General features: G+C 41.0%; 1 protein-coding gene across 2 annotated transcripts in view; it reads right to left on the reverse strand.

Annotated features, from left to right (window-relative positions):
* LOC133477864 (zinc finger protein 469) overlaps nucleotides 1-19646 on the reverse strand; it is a 306446-nt gene that overhangs the window by 188632 nt on the left and 98168 nt on the right. The gene's annotated exons all lie outside the window — the stretch shown is intronic.

A 19646-nucleotide genomic window follows, 5' to 3' on the forward strand; every position in this document is an offset into this window, starting at 1 on the left:
GGTTAATGTGAAGCTGTTACATGCATTTTAAATAATAATACGTTGTTGGTATCATGAATTTTCAAATTGAGTGTTTTAAAAGCCCATTATTGTTTAGTTTAGTTTTTGTGGGGGTTTTTTGACTGAGATATCAAATTATAGTTATATCCTTTAATTCCTGAACGTAATGTTCTTAGTAATGTAAAGTTATGATGGATTAATTTCTGACCTTCTAGAGAGGCCCAGTGAACTAGCTCAAATTTGGGGATAGATAAAAGGTAAATTCAGTCTGAAATGTCTCTACCCTGTTCAAAATGGTAAAAAGTCAAGAGTTCACTGAAATTAGTTTTTGTAAGATTGGGGGGGCATAAAAAGTCTCATTTTTATGACAGGTGGTGTAATAAATTAGGTCTATAAATAAAGCCCTGCCAAACAAGGTTCGACACCTGTATGGGTTTGACAGCTGAAGATGAATTATGAGAGTCAACATTTCAGTTTGTATTTCGAGATACTCACATCTCAATCAGATGCACCACTTAGAAGATAGCATGCTTTTGTTTTGGAACAGCCTAATTTTTATGTGAGCAAAAGTACTGGAAAACTTGACTGACATCTATTATTTTATTTTATTTTGCCCAGGTGTATCCTATCACACTGATTATTCAAACACACATATATATATATATATATATATATATATATATATATATATATATATATAGCACTAAATGTCTACGCCCCGTTTTAGATTTGGGTTTGGCCTGTCCAGACTTCATTTACAGTTAGAAGTGTAACCAACCAGAAATTAAGAGTGCAGTCTATGAGTGGGAAAAAACATTGTCAAGCTGAAAGGAGATAAGAATATGAAACATTGGCTATAGCCAGTTGCAATATCTTTAAGAAACCAATGGTCTAGGCCTGATAAGTAACAGACGTTAAACGTATCACAGTTTACAATTCGCAGATGACTTCATGCACAAAGTACAGACACTACACCAGAAGAGCAAACCACTCATTAGCAAGCATTATGGAAGGCCAGGCTGGAACTTGCCAAGTCCACCAATGAGACTAAGTAGTTCAGGAACATTTTAGGGACTGGTGAAACATTAACCTTTACCAGAGTAATGGAAAAGCAAATTTTGCTCCCAGACATTCAAACTTATCTTTGATACAATATACAGGTACATCTCAATAAATTAGAATACGGTACAAAAGTCCATTTTTAGTATTTTACTCATACGTTATGTATGATGCATTGAACATTTGGGAAATTATTTTTCAGCGGGGTCACTGATGGTGTAGAGGTACACTTGCCTGACTTTGGTGTGGGCAGCGTGGGTTCAGTTCCCATTCAGTGACGGTGTGAATGGTTGTCCGTGTCTATATGTGCCCTGTGACTGACTGGCAACCAGTTCAAGGTGTAGTCTGCCTTTCACCCGAAGTCAGCTGGGATAGGCAGTGTTGAGAATTTTTCAGAGGGCAAAGTCCTGCCTAATTTCTACATGAAAAATTTGTGTTCATCTTCTTTTCATTTGTTTCTTGATTGTTTGTTACATAATATTCTAGTTTATAGAGATGCTGAATTTGGGGGTTTTGTTTGATGTAAGCTATAATCATTAAAAAAAATATGAAAATATATTTTTTTAAATCATGACATATTTCACTCTGAGTGTGTGTAGCGCATCTCTATAATAATAGTTTCCCTTTTTGAATTGAGCTACCAGCTAACTTAGGCTTTTGACACTATTCTAATATATTGGGATGGACCTTTATAGCAGAGGTAATGTCATGGCTTGGTCTTGCACGGGTTCTTATAAGACAAACCCACCCATCTTACATAGTGGCATTAGCGAAATGAACTCAGAAGTCTACAGAAACATTTTGTATCCTAATTTAGAGTGGGAGATTCAACCGAATTGATGGTGAGATTTGTCACTTTTTAGCACTGCCAAAATAACAGAGGAGGAGCAAAGAAGTGGAAGGTTTTAGACTGGCTAAGTGCATCGCTAGATATAAACCCTTCAGAGCATTGTATTTTGTTTGCTAAAGACGAGCCAGAAGCAAACAGGAACTGAAAAGGCTCTGGTGAAAGCCAGGAAAAGAAAAAAAGAATGCAAAAGTTTGGTGGCATCAATGAGTCACAGACTTTATGCAATTATTAAAGATTAAGGGTTATTCACTGAAGTGTATCTGTTCCAATACTTTTGTTCACCTAAAAAGGGGGTGTTTCGTTATAAATAATGCTCCCTTCTAAGTTTTGCATCAGATCCAGGTGGTAATGTCAAACCCAAATGTTTTGTCTACAAAAAGATGAAAGGAATTAGCATCCCTGTTTGAAGGGAAGTACTGTATGCCTACATATGTTTCACAATGAAAACTCCCTTTCCCTAAGAGCCTTTGAACTCTTTTCTCAGTGTTGTCAGTTTTCCCCCAGCCTTCTACATTAAAGCTTGCGTCAAGATAGAAAACAAAGCAACATGGCTTGAAAATAGAAAATGTACAACAAAACAAATGGGGTACAAATCCAATCAAAAATTTGTGGTGGAAATGAAAGGAAATGGTCAATGACAAGGCTCCAACCTGCAAAGCTGAGCTGGTAACAACAATCAGAGGATGTTGGAGCCAGACTGATGACGGATACTGTTTGTCACTCATTAATTCCATGCCACACAGACTGCAAGTTGTTAAAAAGCCAGATGTGGTAGAACAAAGTACTAGTGGTGTAGTTGTTTTTTTGTTTGTTTTTCATGATACCATAATTTTTTTACTCTTAATTGAGCAATTCCATATTTTTTCCTCTACTTGAAAAATGTGATTGACTACAACCATTTTCTTTCTTGCTTTTTTTTTAAAAGTGTTTCTTAAAGCCAAAAGGGTGGTATTTGGAATAGAAATGGTTTTGTGGAACATCAGTCTTCTTCTTCTTCTTTTCCTTTCGGCTTGTCCCGTTAGGGGTCGCCACAGCGCGTCATCCTTTTCCATGAGAGCCTATCTCCTGCATCCTCCTCTCGAACACCAACTGCCAACATGTCTTCCCTCACGACATCCATCAACCTTCTCTTTGGTCTTCCTCTAGCTCTCTTGCCTGGCAGCTCCATCCTCATCATCCTTCTACCAATATACTCACTCTCTCTCCTCTAGACGTGTCCAAACCATTGAAGTCTGCTCTCTCTAACTTTGTCTCCAAAACATCGAACCTTGGCTGTCCCTCTGATGAGCTCATTTCTAATTTTATCCAACCTGGTCACTCCGAGAGCGAACCTCAACATCTTCATTTCCGCCACCTCCAGCTCTGCTTCCTGTTTTCTCTTCAGTGCCACTGTCTCTAATCCATACATCATGGCTGGCCTCACCACTGTTTTATAAACTTTGCCCTTCATCCTAGCAGAGACTCTTCTGTCACATAACACACCTGACACCTTCCTCCACCCGTTCCAACCTGCTTGGACCCGTTTCTTCACTTCCTGACCACACTCACCATTGCTCTGGACGGTTGACCCCAAGTATTTAAAGTCCTCTACCCTTGCCATCTCTTCTCCCTGTAGCCTCATTTTTCCCCCACCACCCCTCTCATTCATGCACATATATTCTGTTTTACTTCGGCTAATCTTCATTCCTCTTCTTTCCAGTGCATGCCTCCATCTTTCTAACTGTTCCTCCAGCTGCTCCCTGCTTTCACTGCAGATCACAATGTCATCTGCAAACATCATGGTCCACGGGGATTCCAGTCTAATCTCATCTGTCAGCCTATCCATCACCACTGCAAAAAGGAAGGGGCTCAGGGCTGATCCCTGATGCAGTCCCACGTCCACCTTAAATTCTTCTGTCACACCGACAGCACACCTCACCGCTGTTCTGCTGCCCTCGTACATGTCCTGTATTATTCTAACATACTTCTCTGCCACTCCAGACTTCCGCATGCAGTACCACAGTTCCTCTCTGGGTACTCTGTCATAGGCTTTCTCTAGATCTACAAAGACACAATGTAGCTCCTTCTGACCTTCTCTGTACTTTTCCATCAACATCCTCAAGGCAAATAATGCATCTGTGGTACTCTTTCTAGGCATGAAACCATACTGTTGCTCGCAAATACTCACTTCTGTCCTGAGTCTAGCCTCCACTACTCTTTCCCATAACTTCATTGTGTGGCTCATCAACTTTATTCCTCTATAGTTGCCACAGCTCTGCACATCACCTTTGTTCTTAAAAATGGGCACCAGTACACTTTTCCTCCATTCCTCAGGCATCTTCTCACGCACTAGAATTCTATTGAACAAGCTGGTCAAAAACTCCACAGCCACCTCTCCTAGATGCTTCCATACCTCCACAGGAATGTCATCAGGACCAACTGCCTTTCCATTTTTCATTCTCTTTAATGCCTTTCTAACTTCCCCCTTACTAATCATTGCCACTTCCTGGTCCACCACACTTGCCTCTTCTACTCTCCCTTCTCTATCATTTTCCTCATTCATCAACTCCTCTAAGTATTCTTTCCATCTACCTAGCACACTGCTGGCACCAGTCAACATATTTCCATCTCTATCCTTAATCACCCTAACCTGCTGCACATCCTTCCCATCTCTATCCCTCTGTCTGGCCAGCCTGTATAGATCCTTTTCTCCTTCTTTAGTGTCCAACCTGCCATACATGTCATCATATGCCTCTTGTTTTGCCTTTGCCACCTCTACCTTTGCCCTGTGTCGCATCTCAATGTATTCCTTTCGCCTCTCCTCTCAGTGTCCCACTTCTTCTTAGCTAACCGTTTTCCTTGTATGATTTCCTGTACTGTGAGGTTCCACCACCAAGTCTCCTTCTCTCCTTTCCTGCCAGAAGATACACCAAGTACTCTCCTGCCTGCTTCTCTGATCACCTTGGCTGCAGTGGTCCAGTCTTCTGGAAGCTCTTCCCGTCCACCGAGAGCCTGTATCACCTCTTCCCGAAAAGCTGCACAACACTCGTCCTGTCTCAGCTTCCACCACATGGTTCTCTTCTCTGCCTTTGTCTTCCTAATTTTCCTCCCCACCACCAGAGTCATCTTACACACCACCATCCTATGCTGTCTAGCCACACTCTCCCCTACCACTACCTTACAGTTGGTAACCTCCTTCAGATTACATCGTCTGCACAAGATGTAATCCACCTGTGTGCTTCTACCTCCGCTCTTGTAGGTCACCCTATGTTCGTGCCTCTTCTGGAAAAAAGTGTTCACTACAGCCATTTGCATCCTTGTTGCAAAGTCTACCACCATCTGTCCCTCCAAGTTCCTTTCCTGGATACCGTACTTACCCATCACTTCTTCATCACCCTTATTACCTTCACCAACATGTCCATTACAATCTGCACCAATTACGACTCTCTCTCTGTCTGGGATGCTCAGAACTACATCATCTAGCTCCTTCCAGAATTTCTCTTTCACCTCTAGGTCACATCCTACGTGTGGGGCATAGCCACTAATCACATTATACATAACACCCTCAATTTCAAATTTCAGCCTCATCACTCGATCTGATACTCTTTTCACCTCCAAGACATTCTTAGCCAACTCTTCTTTTAAAATAACCCCGACTCCATTTCTCTTCCCATCTACACCATGGTAAAATAATTTAAACCCTGCCCCTAAACTTCTAGCCTTACTGCCTTTCCACCTGGTCTCCTGGACACACAATATATCAACCTTTCTCCTAATCATCATGTCAACCAACTCCCGAGATTTTCCTGTCATAGTCCCAACATTCAAAGTCCCCACATTCAGTTCTAGGCTCTGTGTTTTCCTCTTCTCTTTCTGCCGAAGAACCCGCTTTCCACCTCTTCTTCTTCTTCTTCTTTGACTTCGACTTCGACCCACAGTAGCTGAATTTCCAACAGCGCCCTGCAGGTTGACGGCGCCGGTGGCGGACGTTGTTAACCCGGGCCACGACCGATCCGGTATGGAATTCTTTGGATGCACGCTCATATTTGTTTGGCAAGGTTTTAAGCCGGATGCCCTTCCTGACGCAACCCTCTGCATTTATCCGGGCTTGGGACCGGCCTACAGTTTGCACTGACTTGTGCCCCCCATAGGGCTGCATTGTTTTGTGGAACATCAGTGATTAGCCTTTTTTCTCCAAAACACATTAAACACAATTAAACATGACCATCCTCCAGGAGCGGTGATTCCATAATTTTTTGCTCCACCGATGTCAGTTTTCTCCCAGCATTCTACATCTAAGCCAGTTTGCTCCTGTTCAAGGCAAGTACAAGCACAGTCCATGTCCCAGTCTTCAAGATTTAGAGTCCTTAGGCCTAACAGGCTTCCAGATCTTCAGTCCAGCTGTCTGCGTCCCGGTCCACAGTCTACCTTCATCAAATTTTTTAGTAATGCAGCAATCTCTAGTCTTGGGAATGTTTATGATTTGCTCTGTCTATTTTATATCACAGTATCTTTGTAGGGAAATATTCACTTGTTTGAGTCTGTTTTTTTTGCTTTATTGAGTTTACTGTCACTGTCAAATAGATATTTATTTTTTTAGAAATGCTTCAGAAGGGAATACGCGGCAACAGAGCAAGTGCAATCTAATAAAATGTTGTCAGCAATGAGTATGGTTTGAAGGGAGATACACTGGATAATGTAATGAAAGAAGTGACATCTGAGAGCTTTAGAAAGAGCCACTGTACTCTCCACAGAAGAGAGTACAGTGAAGATAACCTAACCATACAGTCTTTTGGCGGTAACTCATCAGTGTGTAAATCAGAAATAGCTGTGTCATTTTGAAATGGTTTCCTTGCTATAAATGTTATTTTTGTCATATACTGCCCTGCAGTTCCATTATTGGAGCCGGGGGGGCGCTTTGCCTGCCTGTTCCAGGAAATCCTCGCCAAAGTATTGCAGTTACTTCCACCGTGTTTTCCCCCGTGTTCCTGATTCACATCATTCCAAGCCAGCAGCCTGTCCTCACCACTGCCTGCCACCTGTCCACGCCACCGCCTGCCAACCCACCTAGGACCACCGCCATTACCTTTCCTCAATAAACTGTTCATCATTTTACATCTGCCTCCCCCTGCTCTCGGGTCCAGCTACTCCCCATACGTGACATATTTGTTACAATGTTATCAAAGTGAGCTGCTTGGTTGTGAACTGTGCATGGGACAGCTGTAAGTTCTCAATCTTGAAAACAAGATGCCATGACTGAATAAATACCAACATAAAAAGAACATAACACGTGCTGAGATGAAGGAACTCATATATTAAGTAAGTTTGAATTAATTGATAGACAAGAACGTGTGTACTGCGCTATGCATAGAGATGCATGTAAATGGTTGTGGCTGGTATCCTTGTACTGAATGTAGACAAAGCAAGACCACGCTCTTGTAATGCGACCACAGTGAGCTCACTTATAGGAGATCATCCAATCCAATCACTCACGTTGGAGAAAGCCGAGCACAATGACACAGTGAAGCAAAGACCTTCTAATGGAATAAAATGCATGGTCTGAGGTGAAGAGACACATTTCATTAGCGTCACCGTAAGCTGAACATGTCTGATGAAGTCATACATTTGAAAACCCATTTTGCCTTAGTTTGAAAAAGGCTCATAAGTGATCAATCATGTCCCTTCTCAAGACAGCCCACGGCCAAGATACAGACACTCACATCTACTGAACCATGTGTTTATGCTTAAAGACAAACACACACTTCAACACAGCCACAGCATGGCAAATGCATTCTTAATTCTGCTGCTGTGACACATATATACACTAAAAATACACATCTGGGAAGCAAGGGATCATCAATCAGGAAGGCCACCTGTTACAATGATACGCTATAAGCGTGAAAGACCCAAATTCTGGTTGATGATGAGAAAAAAAAAGAACCCAAAACAATCAGAGCACAAGAATAAGAGAGACAGCGCTATGTAACATATTTAAAAGTCAAAGGATTAAAGGACGGGATGAAAAGAAGAGGAGGAAACCTCTAAATTGCCTCCCTGTGTTTTAAAATGAGTAATGAAAAACATTGCTAATTCCTACAGCAACAGAGGGAGTCAAAGCTTTGAGGGCAAATCACTAGTTTTTCACTTTTTATTTTGGATGCCAACATATCACAATTCACAATTTTCCAGTCAAATTTAACATCTACCAGCCAATCATTCAAGAAAAGATACAATCACTGTCACGTACCAGAAACCCTTCCTGCTCTCCAAAATAAAACACTCCTCTTCACCCACCTATCACAAATACAGTCTGTGACGCAATGTTTATTTATTTAACATTTATTTATCCAGGTAAGGCAATTGAGAGCAGATTTTAATTTACAATGCCAACCTGGCTGCAGACATCAGAGTAAAACAAATCAAATGTTAAAAAAAGAAACCAAATACATATACAATAAACTGTACAGTGTGCTATAGTTACATACTTACATACTGTAATACATTACATTACATCATTGCATATGAAGAATAAAAGGTTCATAACAGGCTAAAAACAAGTGCGGCGATCATCTATGGCAGGGGTGTCGAACTCTTTTTTGTCTCGGGCCGCATTGTAGTTATGATTACCCTCAGAGGGCCGTTAGTACAGTGAAACCATATAAATGTTTAATCATCACCAAAATATTATTACCATTATACAACAAATTGAGGGATAACTAGTTTTGAAATCAGAAGACAAGGATAATAGTTTGTTCAAGTATTGTTTAAGTTGCTGTAGAAGAAGGCTTTGGTAATAGAAAAATGCAATATCTCAACATTATTGTTTTTTATTATAACAACAAGTTGACAAGCATGATTTGCTTTCGCGGGCCACATAAAATGATGTGGCGGGCTTTATCTGGCCCCCGGGCCTTGAGTTTGACACCTATGATCTATAGTATATGTCATGTATTTAAACATACTGTAGCTATAAAAGCCTAAAAAACAATAACAGAGTTGCATGGCATCTTGAGCGACGACAAAAAGTAATTTAAACAGTGTGAGCAAAAGGAAAACGAGCACAATAAAAGTTACATTTTACTATGTGTAATATGTTGGTGATCAATGTAATGTGTTTGTTTTTCCACCATGAATATGTATGTGGTAAACGCCTCCCTCTGCACTGCGGTGCAGTCAGCACATACGCACGCACACGTGCGCACACACACATTTTTGCACGGAGCGATGTTCGCTGAAGTTGCAGGGTGGGTCATGCATCCACTGCGTCTGCCACATGTACGCAAGAGATCCACACACTAACTGAAAAGTAAATGACTGTCTTTGAGGGGCTTCACTTTTTCTTCAGACTCGAGGCTACCCCTTGAGCACAAGCAACCACTAGGAACCCCCTAGTGGTTGCCCCCTGGTCATAATGGTAACGCAAAGCCATACTTGTGTTGTCGCACGAATGAAGTAGGTGGGTGGTGTGAGCATCAGACAAAACAGGATGATTTCTGCGGGGCTGTAAAAGGAGGAGGAACCTTTGCAAAATATATCTCCTTTAAAGGTCCCCTTCCATCAGAAGATTGTTTTTTCCTACTGTGTTATGCATAACATAGTGATGATGAGTAATTACTTACTCATTATAAGTAAGTAATTATAATGTGTCTGTGACATGGTTTAAGTTTGACATTTACACAGTTTGTCGATTGAAAGCGGATGGACTTGAAGTCGCCGACAATGTGACATAGTTTTGTCAATTCATATTCAAGTATGTGCCCACTTTGTGGTTGGAACCCACCCACTCAACTCAGCTGAATCACAACATGGCAGTCTCAGCTGCTATATAAAAAGCTATAAAAAAAAACCAGTCTGTTTTGAGTTACAAAAATACGTCATTATATTCATAATTCATGACGTAACATGGAATGAAATAGCAAAGCTTACAGTCACTTTCACCAGCGATGATCATCACGGCAGGGTCACTTCCAATGAATGAAAGCAGATGACGAGCATAATCTTAATATATCCCCATCTCTTATCATTTTCACCCATGTCCCCTTTCAGATCATGTTCCCTATTGGCCAACAATCCAATGTTTGGTGAATTGTGCTACACAATGATTGTAACGAGAACGGGCGTCCTGCTGGCCCTCGTGGCCGCTCGTCGCCAGGAGGAGATGGAATGGGGAGTATAAATAGCAAGAAAAAAAAAATCAAATGAAGCAATCTGTGAACTGTCACGTGGCCCGTGACCGTTCACAGCATACCTTGGCCAGAGGCGAGCGCGCCAACGACCCGCTGAAGAAGACTGAGATGGGAGGAGCATATCAATGTGGCGCAAATGAAGCAAATGGCGTTCAGTGCATAACCCCCGTGATCAAACTCTTGCAAGGGATGCGAGTCTGTCCCTATGAATGCTTGGCCACCCCAAATTTCTACACGAGCAGATGCCGTGATATGGACCAATCAGAGTCAAGCTGTTTTCCATCTTTAAATTGAGAAAGATACACGATCCAATCCGAGCAAAGCTCATGTACATGTCGCATAATGACGACAGCTCCAACTATCTCAAATGACAGGCGGAAAAGACCAACGAGAATAGCTTGAAAAAGGACATTTTGGCCATTTCCAACCAAAATTATCATGCAAACCCGTTACAAGAACATCAACATTTATAAAAATTAAAGGAATAAAAATGATGGGAGGGAACCTCTAAATAATACCCCTCAGCTCCACATCATTTTATTTGACGGCCATCGTGGCTGGCAGTGCAAATTATTGTCTGACATTTGAGTAATCAAACAGGCAAATGTCGGCACACGCCAGCTAACGTAACCTCTGTGTGGGAGGAAACCTCTGGGTCCTGATGAGGGAAGTAAACATAGGGTTTCAATACAGCAGGAAGTAGAAGCCTGTCAAGTTCTTTCACAGCCTGAACATCAGTCACGCTAAGTCACAGGTGTCAAACTAGTGGCCCGTGTGCCAGATCCGGCCCGCCACGTCTTTTTATGTCGCGTGCGAGAGTGTGCATCGACTTTGTGCTTCTTGCTAAAATACCAAAATTGCAAATCGGCTTCACTTTTAAAAATGTTGATATTGCAAGCATTTTTTTGTTACCAACCCCCTTTTAAAATAAAATTGATTCATACTGTAGTTGAACAAACAGTTTTTACTGGCTTCTGATTTCAAAAGTAATTATCCATTAATTTGTGTATATGTAATAATATGAGGCAATCATATGGGTTTGCAGCCAGAACGGCCCTCCGAGTGGAACCATAAGTGCGATGTGGCCCGCGACAAAAATGAGTTTGACACCCCTGCTCTAAGTTGTTTGTTTGCTGGCAGGAAAAGCCTGAATGCAATCGATGCACTTGTCCATTGACCAATCTATGACCAATGACCACCTCTCTTTCATTATGTCCTAAAAAGAAGTAGCTACCCATCTTCATCTGTCATTACTGTATATGTCATGATAGGGACTCAGAGTATGATCCCAAGAGCAAAGAAGAGGCCGTTGTTTGGATCTTTTTTTAATAGGAATTTGAGATGTTTGCATTGTACACTTTATGCTGGAGTTTCTCAGCCTGAGTTGGGTGCGGTCCCAGAAGAAGAAGAAGTTTTACATTTATTACCACAGGACCACAAGTCTCATGCTTCTGCTGTTGATTCAAAGTTCTGTTACTCGAGATTTATGGCAAATATTCATTTTAAACTTCAAATTCTGCTCTTCAAAGAAGAAATCTGCATTACTTAAAGCTCTGGAACACGTCTATATAGTAGTCACTGTTCTCTTCAAACTACTCATCACGACTATTGTTTTCCAAATGTGTACACAGGGGGAGTGTGGCGGTCGCTGGCAGTGTGAAATTCGAATGCCAAAAACCATGATCTTATCCTTCAACCATGGACCATAAACAGTTACTGGTATTTTCATTTCCGAAAGAAAAAGCGTCTTTTTCCTCATCTTTGTCAGTTTATGGTCTTGATTATTATAACATTTTCTCCATGAAATATATGTAGCAGTATATTTTTACTTTGACACAGATGACCAATTAATTTATATTGCAGATATATTTCAGGTAACTTAATTCATTTACAGTAATTATGTGTTAACGGTTAATGGTCCTTGATTATTGTCGCAGTAAACATTCCTCTATAGATGTCCCATGGCTATCATATATCTGTATGCAACAACCACTCTGCCAAGTGACACGTTTTTTCAGTCGTTGTGAGAACCACGGTTAAAAAAAAAAAAAACTCCAACGGCGACATATTATTGAGTGTGAAGTTATATGTCCATATGTGTATAAATATGAATCAAAAAGGAACTGGTCACTCTAATCCACATATACGTCTACACATGGTTGTTTAATTGTGTCAAATATATTTCTGAATAGCCGGCACGGTGGACGACTGGTTAGGAGATCTGCCTCACAGTTCTAAGGACTGGCATTCAAATCCAAGTTTGCATGTTCTCCCCGTGCCTGCGTGGGTTTTCTCCGGGTACTCCGGTTTCCTCCCACATCCCAAAAACATGCATGGTAGGTTCATTGAAGATCTAAATTGCCCGTAGGTGTGAATGTGAGTGCGAATGGTTGTTTGTTTCTATGTGCCCTGCGATTGGCTGGCGACCAGTTCAGGGTGTACCCCGCCTCCCGCCCGAAGATAGCTGGGATAGGCTCCAGCACGCCCGCGACCCGAGTGAGGATAAGCGGTACAGAAAATGGATGGATGGATATTTCTGAATACTATTATCATGTTTATCACTGTTAACAGAAGTTTATTATGTGATGGAAAGGCCAAAAATGGGGGGGGGGGGGGGGGGGTATAAATGGATGCAAAAAGAATCATGTCTGGTTTTCTTTACAGCACAGTTAAGAACTAATTTTGGAGAGATGGACAAGAGTATAATTGTGTTGCTTTCGTAGAATATGAAGACAGAGAGTGACTGGAAAATTAGTCAGATGAATTTTTAAATGTTTGGCATTAACCAATTCATTTAATTTGGAGAGATGAGATAGGGAGTAAAGAATTTATGAGAGTACAGAATTTAGAAATCTCAAGATGACATGTTTGATATCCCTCCAAAAGAATTGGAACAGTGTGGCCAATACCTTTATTTTGCTGTAAACTCGAAACATTTGGGCTTGACATCAAACCATTAATGTTAGGTATTAATGCTTCTCCTCACTAGGGTCGCGGGCGTGCTGGAGCCTATCCCAGCTGTCATCAGGCAGGAGGCGGGGTACATCCTGAACTGGTTGCCAGCCAATCGCAGATTTTATAATATTATATTTTATTTCCAGGTATTTACATCTGCATCTGATATACAACGTAGATACACAACTTAGGAGACAGCAATAGTTGTAAAGAAATACTTTTTGTGTGAGGAAAAGTATTGCAACAGATAACGAGACTAAGCAAACATTTAGTTGGAAAGCTTTTGCTTGTAATAATTGCCTCAAGCCTATGACATATTTACATTTAGTTTGGGATTTTACCTTTGTCATGCTTTTCCAGGCCTTCACAACATTCTCTTTCACTTTTTTTTGTTTTTGTTGTTATTATTTATTTTATTTTTCTTTGGTTGTTTTTTCTTTTTTTCCCAGGAGATACTCGCTATAGTTTTCTCAGTCGCAATTAATATGCGTGTTCAAAATGGTTTCAGTCTGGAGATTCAAGTGGTCAGTCAAAAACCTTCCACTTCATGCCCTGATGCAGTCCAACGTGGTTTTGGAGTTTTTGCAGTGAGATGACACAAAACACTTGTGTCATTATCTTTCTGCATGCTGAAGGACCTGTAAATCATTTTTATTACATATTTCTTTAAATTGGCAGGCAAAATATTCCTGTATAATTTAGAGTTCATTTTGCTCCTGCCATCATGTGTTACATCATCACTGATGACAAGTAAACCCATCCCAGATGAAACCATCCAAGCCCAAGCCACGGCATTACCTCCATTGTGTTTCACAGATGAGCTTTTATGCTCGGATTCTCGAGCAGATCCTTTCTTTCGACAAACAATAGTCTTTCCATCACTTGGTAAAGGTCACATCAGTCCATAAAACACTCCATCCATACATACATTTTCTGAGCCGCTTCTACTCACTAGGGTCGCGGGCGTGCTGGAGGCTGGGTACACCCTGAACTGGTTGCCAGCCAATCGCAGGGCACATACAAACAAACAACCATTCACACTCACATTCACGCCTACTGGCAATTTAGAGTCTTCAATTAACCTACCATGCATGTTTTTGGGATGTGGGAGGAAACCGGAGTGCCCGCAAAAAACCCACGCAGGCACGGGGAGAACATGCAAACTCCACACAGGCGGGGCCGGGGATTGAACCCCGGTCCTCAGAACCACCTACCGTGCCGCCTCCATAAAACACCGTCCAAGAATATTTTTTTAGGCATTTCTCTGTACGTTTGGGCAAATTCCAGCCTGGTCTTCCTGATCTTATTGCTAATTGGTGGTTTGCATCCTCTGCTGTAGCTTTTTTGTTGATGACATTTTAAGCAACCACTAGATTGTGATACTTTCAGTCCTACCCATCTAGAGGTTGTTTCTAATGTCACAAACTGTTACAGCCCTGAAAATGTTTCTGAAACTGCTTTTGTTTACTTTTATATATTTGTTCAACCCAAATGTTTTCCATGTACAGCACATATAAAAGAATTGGCCTCACTACTCCAATACATTTGTGAATGATTTAATTTAAAAAAAAAATGGATAGTAGTACTTTTGGAGCATGTTGTTGATATAATGTAGCTTTAACAGTTATCGTAAAGCCTACCCATATCTGTGACAGGCTGTTGTTGTTTTTAAGCGTGTTTAGTGAAACACAAAAACACAACAGATTGATGAGGCTGCAAAAATGGTGCTAGAGATGCAAATTTATATAGGCCTTATGCAGAACGTCACGTGACCAAACCGAAAATCAGGTTGCTGTGTTCCTGTGTTTGCATCAATAACTGGGATAACTACAGACTGATGTAATGATGGTTTGAAATCAAACTTGCTAGAATATGGTTTTCTTTATCGCTGGCGTCTCCAGATGAAAGTTTGTTACATGCATATCATACATTAAACATAACAATAAACATATGTGATATGATATATGTAAAAACGAACAAAGCCTAAACATCGGATATGGATTGTACTTGGTAGCTCTTGATGACGACATATTTATAAAAAAAAAAAAAAGAGAGAGAGAGAGAGAGAGATTTTACACATTTAATATTACTATAGGTGCTTTGTCCTGATCTCCGGCCATAGGGCTCCGCCGCTAACCTGAACTGGAATGTGATGCTTCATCCCGTTTTGCTGAATGCGGAGGTTGGTTGTGCATAAGCCCTATTAAAGGATGTAGGATGGAGATAACTCCTGACTTCAGTGAGAGGAGCTAATGTGGACACCAAGACATAAGAAAAACCTCTACACTCACTCCAAAGCCACCAATATAACCTCTCTTTACCCCAAAAAACTGAATGCAGTGGTCAAGAAAACAATCCCAAACCTCCTTTTCCGTTTTCTTTCTATTCAAGATTAAGGATCTAAAGTCTTCCAACTATTATCAGCACAGTCATAAAAACTTCTATTGCTTTAGCTTTCTTTGCGTGCCCACAGTGATAGACTAGTTATTCCGTTAATAATTTACACAGGGACCACAACCTTGTCAAGCTATTAAATTATAAATTAATAGCTTCACAAGGTTGTGGTTCCTACTTGGTGTATTGCCCAGAACTTGAGGTGCAGGGGATTTTATTTTTAAGAAAGAGAATCTTTGTTGATCAAAAGTAATTGGCCATGAAATCACACACAAACAACCTTAATGGTTTTCAATAATAATTCAAACACCCTCTATAGTACTTTTTATTCTTGATGAGCATGTGTGTGAACAGCAAGAGTTTGCCATTTGTCTCAAATAATCACGAGAAGAGCGCACACAGATCCAGCAAGATACTTTGCAAACCAGTGAGTTATGGTTTTACCGCACTGATGTCACCATTTAATAGCATAGTTTTTGCTGAATTCTCAACTTTCTCCATGTACTTGAATCATCTCATCAGCCCAAAATGATGAGAGATCTTTGTTATTCCTTATTACTGCTCGGCTTTTTTACACAATCAGCAGACAATCAAAAATTAATGTATTCAAGTTGTGGGATTAGACTAAGACTATGGGTAGCACATTAAAATAAAGCAGAGTGTATGGTCTCAATAGATGGTCTCTGTCATTTTGTTTTGTTAGAGAAAAATAAACCTCAACCAGACACTAAACCATGCACATTCATCCAATTTGATTCAGAAAAACTTGAGCAAATTGCAGCCAAGACATAAAATGATGAGCTAGAATTAAATGAAAAGCAGAACAATATGGTCGCTCTAAATTGAGTTGGTGTTCTCGCTGTTCTTTTTCAAGTTCTGTCTCCAGCTCTGACTCATTCTCCATTACATCGTAGGTCTGACATCAGATGGAGAACTAAATAAAAATCTCCTAATCAAATAAGCCAATTAAAAAGAGAACATGCTGTCTCTTCGTTTTAGTGGTCTTCTGTTAAATAAACTTTCACCACATCTGTTGGAAATATGTTTTGAGTATTGTCATTGGTATATTGTAGATAAGCTTCCCTTCACTAACTCCACCAAGACTTTAAGCAAAAGCCTCAAGCTGTTCAAATATCTAAAGTATTCTTCCAACTTTGAGTCTTGCTCTAAGTGTATTTGTCCTGGCTTTGACCTGAGCTCCTGCAGCCTGCTGTCCATTTTTGATCACCAAGGCACATCGCAGCAAATGTTACCACCCTTAAAACCGCTTGTTTTCTAATTGCTGACATTTTCAGACTGACAGTTCTGTAGATGTTTGGGAAGTGCACATCAGCCTCGCTTTGTGTGCTGCTTCCAATGCTCACTGGGTTGCCCATTAATTTCATGATGGCCTTGTGAAAGAGCCTCATCCATCACTTCATGACAGCATGTGTCTCTCCATAGCCTCTCTTGCCTCATGTGGAATAAATCAGAGCTTAAAAAAAAACGATGAAAAGAACAAAATTTTGTCACTCAGCTTCCCAGCTCTTGTCAACCGTTGACAGAAAAGCACAACTCTGAAGCCTGTAACTCATGCATTTCAGTGTGTGTGCGTGTGTGTGTGTGTGTGTGTGTGTGTGTGTGTGTGTGCACACGCATGCACGCTCTTCTGTGGAGCTGTTTTGATAAAGCATACACAGAGCAACAAATATTGGGAGAGACAAGAGGACACTGTGAGAAAAAAAAACAGTGCGTGAACAAACAGTGCATTCTTTTATTAGTTAACAGGACACACAAGGTCAGGATTCCCTATCTGAAGAAGTGTCTGACAAGGAAAACCCCAATAAGTAGGAGTTACTTAATGTTATGTGTTGTGCCTACTGTAGTACCCATACAGAGCCCAGTCTTAGTGTAATGAATGCCTTCAGGCCCTGTGGAACTATTCCTATCGTGCCTAATGAAATAAAGATGTCTCTCTGCAGTATCCACCGCTCTCTCCAAGTCATGAATAATCTCTCTCTACGTTACTCATCTCAACCACAGGACTCCACTATTATATTCAAATGATGCATGCAGTAAATGTCTGTGTGCGGCTGTAAATTAGCTCATGTGTACTGCTACGGTTGGCGCGCAAACGTGGTTTGGCGTGATAGCGTGTGTATGTATGTATATGTTGTTGTATGTGTACATGTTCTGACCTGCACTGCAGACTGTGTGTGCCCATATACAGTATGTATGCATGTGTGCATGTATGAGGCTGTTTCAGTAAGTTCCTGTTTGAAACAGACAGCAGGTTACACTATGTGCCAAACTGGCACGCTCCCTGGGATAATGAGAGACTATACTTTGGTTTGGATTTTTGATTAAGCATTATTGAGCAACACAAACAAGCTACTGTTTAGTCCGGAGGGTATATTTTAAGCCCTTTGGGTTCACTGAGATTTGTTCTTTGCATGCAAAATATTTTGACAGGAAAATGTATTGCATATGAACATTGAGTTACCATGTGTTTTGTTTGAACTGCTTTGCTTTTTGTAATGCTTTAAAAATGAAAATGGGTTCAGAGCAAGAGTTTTAACAGAGATGGGGACTCAAGTCACTGCGAATTGACCTTGAGTTGCCTCTTGTGACTTGACAAACACTAAGACTTCAGATTTGACTTGCCCTTAGGAGTTGATGATGACTTCATTATTGAAGTTTGGTTTAAAGATAAAATATCAAATTAATTAGGCTATAATATAATATGTCGGTATGGAACCGCATACAGGGAATGGCACGGTCATGACTGGAGGATTGACTTGTATATTCGTCAAACCCCTCACACGGTGAAGCTGTGTTAAAACACTGCTTGGTCAGGTCTGCAGCCATGGTGGAATCACGATGAGCCCACATCCTTCCCAGCGCACAGAAAAGACCCTTTCAAATCTCATATTTTGCAAATGCAACAACATGTAAACAGGAAACAACTTAGTGAGATATTCTGCACAAAGACAATTGTTGTAGCTTTGTTGTCATTTTTCTTAAAACGCTGAAGGAGGGCGTTTGCCGCGTTGCAAGGCTCCCTTGATTAAAAAATGTTCTATTCGAGAGTGGCGTCGCTGTGATGTCAGACAGTGCCTCCTAAAGGAGAGGGGCTGGCAGAGTCATTTCTGAGAGCTATTTTGGCGGACTTGGATTGTAAACAGCAAGGGGTGAATGGTGGAAGTCATAATAATTGGGGTGTCTCACTATCTCGAGCTTTGGGACAATAGAAAACAGACATACTTAGACATCTTTGCAGGAGGCTTTCAAACTGCTCCCTGCTCAGCCTGAAATCCACCTCAAAATGCTCTTTGGGGAACTGTAGCTCACAAACGAGCTTAAACTCACCCATTCCCTTTTTTTTATTTGCTGATGCCCATCTTGTCCTCCTGCTTAAAATAAGCAAAGCCAGTGCTTTCTTCTGCAATAATGACAAACACATATTGCCAAGGTGTAGTCTACTGATCTACTAATGGGGAAAGCCTCACCGCTATGTCAGCACTTCCAGATATGGGCGAGGTTTCACCGGGGCGCCGTCATCCTTGAACTGCCCCGCGGACCTTTTATATTGAGCAAGTGCAGTGTGAAAAGGCCTTTGTAATTCTGAGGTTTTGGGTTTGAATCCAGGCTTCATGTGACCTTCATGTGTGGAGTTTACATGCTTGCGTGGGTTTTCTGGAGGTACTCCGGCTTCCGCTCATTTTTCAAAAATATGCATGTGTAAATGTGTCTATGGTTGTTTATATGTGCCCTGTGATTGGCTATGAGACCAATCCAGGGTGCACATCGCCTCTCAACCAAAATCAGCTGAGATAGGCGCCAGCTCAACCGCAACCCAAGAGAGACAACTACATATTTCTCTGATGATAATTTTCTTGGTCTACAGTGGTCCTTGCGGGGGCAATAAACGCTCATTATACATTAAAACATAAGACATACATGGTGTGTAGACTATGATGTAAACATTCCAATGGATGTACTGTATGTTTACTGCAGTCAGTGATATAACTATACTTTGAGCAGGCTCATTCCTGTTCGAAATGGAAACATTGTGCCTCATATTCATCCAAAATGACTTTAACCATACCCGGTTACAAATTTGCTTAGCACGAACTGAACTGAGAAATATTTGCCACTGACAGAAGACCAGATGATTTTCTAAGTCAATGAGGAAACACCACACAGCAAACCCACTGTGTGACGATGAGCAATTGGTAACAGAA

This window comes from Phyllopteryx taeniolatus, chromosome 5 (genome assembly GCF_024500385.1).
Source record: "Phyllopteryx taeniolatus isolate TA_2022b chromosome 5, UOR_Ptae_1.2, whole genome shotgun sequence".
NCBI lineage: Eukaryota > Metazoa > Chordata > Actinopteri > Syngnathiformes > Syngnathidae > Phyllopteryx > Phyllopteryx taeniolatus.